The following is a 5,068-nucleotide window of genomic DNA, read 5'->3' on the forward strand; positions in this document are numbered from 1 at the left end:
GTTGTGAAAGTGTAGGAACACGGACCCACAACAGGGGGCGCAAATGAACGGACAATGGAGGAAGTCAAATAACAACACTTTACTGTTGTGAAGAAGCACAACCAACACGGCGAATTACAATTGTAGACAAGTAGTCAATTCACAAAAAATGTGTCACGTGGGCAGGCTCGAAGATAAGAGACGTCCGTCCAAAGCAGAACCGGAACCACACGATTTCCTCCGCCACCGAACCCCGGGAATACTGGAGCCGCCAAGTCCCGAACACCCAGGTGGCCACTGCCTCCGCTTGTCGGATCTGGTACTGCTGGCGAGGAACAAAACAGATGTGGGTGCGTGTGCACCCAGCAACACGTATGGTGGGGAAAACCACCTCCACCTCTCGTCGAAAAAAGAAACAGAATATCTGCTGTCCAACACACACAAGCAACAGATATTCACAGTCAGCTGAGAACGTTACCTCCTTGGTAGAGCGATATCTCGGCAAAGAGGTGGAGATGTCGTCTTGCTGATATACCACTGAAGAAGTGACAGCTGTCACCCCGGCTGCTCCTGTGAGGCGGCAGCGCCCTCTGGTGCCTGGAGCCCGCACTCCAGGCAGGGTGCTCTCTGGTGGTGGTGGGCCAGCAGTACCTCCTCTTCAGCGGCCCACACAACAAAAATTAATGCCTTGCAGATGTGAAGAAATCATGAAAAACTAGTTTAGTGATTCACAGGATTGCTAAAAAATCAGTTTGAACATAATAGTTTTGAGTTTGTAGCGTCAACAGCAGATACTACTATTATTGTGAACACCCCATTTTCTTTTTTTTTTTTTTTTTTTTTACTAATAGCCCAATTTCATAGCCTTACGAGTGAGTGTGCATATCATGAATGCTTGGTCTTGTTGGATTTGTGAGAATCTACTGGTACCTTGTTTCCCATGTAACAATAAGAAATATACTCAAAACCTGGATTAATCTTTGTAGTCACTTAGCACTACTATTATTCTGAACACTACTGTATGTACAAATCTGCTTATATATGAGTATTTACTATCTCATTTCTACTTGTGCTTGTGTTTTGTTGGGATCACCTCTGTAATAATTTTCTATCACTGCTACGGTTTATACAGTATCAGCATATTCTATGGGGAGATGAATAGGAGCGTGACTGTGAATTCTCTGAAAGCTTGGTTTGTTTGAAAAATGTTTTTTACTTTTTCCACTAGAAGAACAATTAGGCTGAAAAGGAATGTTTTGCAGAGAGTAAAACCTGCTGTCAAGATGTCTAATGAAGGTATGGTTATTTGCTCATTGCACTCTTTCTGTTTTGAATTTTATTACCATGTAGAATTGTGTGTTTTTGCCATGGTATTTTAATTCAGATAAATGCTCTGCAAGATGCCCTCAGCCATCCTTACCAAATCCTGTGATGGATCAAATGTTTCGAGCAGCTTATGGCCTGACCTGTGTTCCTCACCAATCCTGTTGGACAAATCAGCTGTTCCTCGAGGGCAAATGATACCCGTGTGTCAGGATAACTTTCTCTCTGCATCATTTCAGCCTGTGGATAATCACTGGCTGAACTCATCCATAATATTTGGCAGGCCCTCTACATGTGGCTCCACATCAGCAATGGTCAACTCCAGCTTTGTACCAGAGGCAGAACTGGGCATGTCGGTAAGCCATGTGATATGGGATGATGGTCCTGGCGTAGTAGACTCTATTGCTGTCCCATCAACAAATTTTAACCAAACATGTAGTCCATCTGAACAATGTGATCATATAAATCTTATCATGGAGCCACCAGCACAGTGCCCAAATAGTGCTGCTTCATTAGAAGATGACACAAACCAAACCCTCTGTCCATCATCACTTCAGGCTGTAAGTGCAAGTTCTCATGTTCTCAAGTTCTCTGAACTTTTGTATCAGCCAGCGGCACACTCTGTGTGTGATAGTCTATTCCAAGACAGTGAACTGTGGAGCATCAGCCCTGTGACTGGCTGTCCACAGGATGGAGCCAGTCCACTCTGCCTCAGTTTGCTGGATGATCAATCAATCAATTTCTTTATATAGCGCCAAATCACAACAAACAGTTGCCCCAAGGCGCTTTATATTGTAAGGCAAGGCCATACAATAATTATGTAAAACCCCAACGGTCAAAACGACCCCCTGTGAGCAAGCACTTGGCTACAGTGGGAAGGAAAAACTCCCTTTTAACAGGAAGAAACCTCCAGCAGAACCAGGCTCAGGGAGGGGCAGTCTTCTGCTGGGACTGGTTGGGGCTGAGGGAGAGAACCAGGAAAAAGACATGCTGTGGAGGGGAGCAGAGATCAATCACTAATGATTAAATGCAGAGTGGTGCATACAGAGCAAAAAGAGAAAGAAACAGTGCATCATAGGAACCCCCCAGCAGTCTACGTCTATAGCAGCATAACTAAGGGATGGTTCAGGGTCACCTGATCCAGCCCTAACTATAATAATCACAGTGTTTGGTTCCCTGATGTTGAGCCTGACCATAGCCTTTTTTCATCCTACACATGGTCCAACTAAGCTAAATGCTTGAAATGTTCTGATCAGTTATACTTAGAACTCACCACATATGTTTTAAATGATTGTTAAACGGAGGGGGAAAAAGGCTTTTTCTTTGGCAGCTGTACAGAATTGTACAGGTTTTGTTTTTCACTATCAGACAATTCAGCAGCTGATGCTGGAATCTCCTGTCATGATGCAGTCTCAATAAATGAGTTAGTGAAGTACTTGCAGTTATTCACCACAGGTTATTTGTTTATTTGGTAGATCATTAACAGCAAAACAGAATCTTTACTTTACAAAGAAGCATAGTTTCATAAGTTAATTTAAGTTAAGAGGGCCATATTATCCACACATTTTGTATTTGTCTCTTTTATAGCAAATATGGCTGGATTTTCATGTTAAATATATTCAAAGTTCCACAATTCTGTCTGTGATTCTTGGTACTCTCCTACTGTAAGCAGTAGGGGAGTACCTGAACTGACATTCTCAGACATGCTGCATGCACCCCATGAGAGTCCATAATGATAAACAATTTGCATACACAGTGTGTATCCAATAATTGCCACATGTGAGCACAAGATCCAACTCATGTCATGCAGCACCCAACTCAGGTTGCTTGTACATACTGTAAATCCAGTTTTGGAAACCTGAAAAATATTTTTCAGATGAAACATTTCTACGCTTATTTTGGCCCAATATGTGTCACCAGTGTCAGTTTACTGAGAAGGTACACAATTATGACTTTTATAAGATTTGGTAGAGCCCCCAGAGGGGCTTGTGAGTTGATTGCGATCTCTCTTAATGGAAAGAGTTCTAAGAATGATTTCAAGTGCTTACAGTGCCTTGAAAAAGTATTCAGTCCCTTGGGATTTTACACATTTTAATTTGTTTATGCCATTTCAAATATAAAATGTCATTCAGGCTTCTCTGTATTAAATTTTCCAAAGTGATCCTTCTTAAAAGCAAAGCAAATCTTTACAACTTGATATAAATTAAAAGTATCAAAGCCATGATGATGGGTTGCATAAATGATGTAACATGTAAATAATCAGTTTTATTACCAATTTTTTTTTTTCAGACAAGTCAGGGGATGATAAATTAACATTTCCAAGTCACTGAATATATGTCTTAGACTTTTATTTCTATCAATTACAAAGAAATACAAATAGTATGGTATTCTACATTAAATCTGCATGGAGGAGAAAGTTCTCAAAAACTTAGCGACTTGCAAGAAGACAACGAGTGAGGAAAGCCACAAAGACAATTAGCTGAAGAAGTTATGGACTTCTGTGGCTGGGACTGGAGGAACTGTGCATAGTGCAAGATTTGCAATTTTGCATCACCACTCATAGCTTTATAGTGGAGTGGAGCAAAGAAGGATTTTTCTTTCAACAGAACAGATCAAATCTAGGCTTACATCTCAGATGTAAGCTGTAGCTGAACTTTCAAATCTTAAGAAAATCCTCCTGTATACCACTTCATCATGAAGCTGTATAACTGGTAATGCAAAATGCAAAACTTACTATACTATTGCATTTGTATTTCTTAATTCATGTAAATAAAGTCCAAGACATATTCAGGAACTTTGAAATGTTCATGTATGCATCCCCTGACTTGTCAAAAGAAAAATGGCAATACAACTGATTTATGTGCATTATACACAGCAAAAATCACTGGTGTTAAATTAACACTGCCAGTGTACATATGGTCACTGGCAGTGTTAATTTAACACCAGTGATTTTGCTGTGTTCCAAAGGGGGCTACTACTTATGTAACCAATCATGTTTTTAATTTATATCAAGTTGTAGAGATTTGCTTTGAATTACATTTTAAAGAGGACCATTTAGAAATTTATTTAGTTGTTACCTCACTTAGTTGTATTACAAATGGCATAAACAATTTATTAAAATGTCTCAAGGGGTTGAATACTTTTTCAAGGCACTGTATGACTCAGTAAACAGATATACCATATGTACCATCATGATTGTGTCGACTGTGTCACCAAATTACATTAAATGATCAAAACTCATATTTTCCACAATAACCTTGCAACAAAGAGAGCTGGAAGGATGACCTCAAATACATATGGATCAGCAGACTGCCACAAGCAATGACATCAATTTAAGTAATTTCTATTTGTACAGTCATAAAGCAAACTTTTGACGTGCAATTGCCTACATAACTTGTTCTTTTATGTCGGGGAGGAGTATCAGACTTTACTGACACGGGACACTTGACACATTATATATATATATATATATATATATATATATATATATATATATATATCTATATATATATATATATATATATATATAAAAGATTGTTTTAATTTCACAAATACTAAGTAAATGTCCAGAAATGTCATGAACCTGTGCAAACAGCTTTCTAACAATTTCTATTGTTTACAATTAAAATTCTACCTCATTTATATATTTTTAAAAAGTAAAGGTTTCAAAAAACAGCAACAATGGCAGTAGTACTAGTTAATGCTATGGGCTGACATTTCAAGATAATGCTGCAAAGTTTTAAAGACCAAAACAATTTGACAATAC

Source organism: Thalassophryne amazonica, chromosome 4, assembly GCF_902500255.1.
Source record: "Thalassophryne amazonica chromosome 4, fThaAma1.1, whole genome shotgun sequence".
Taxonomy (NCBI): Eukaryota; Metazoa; Chordata; class Actinopteri; order Batrachoidiformes; family Batrachoididae; genus Thalassophryne; species Thalassophryne amazonica.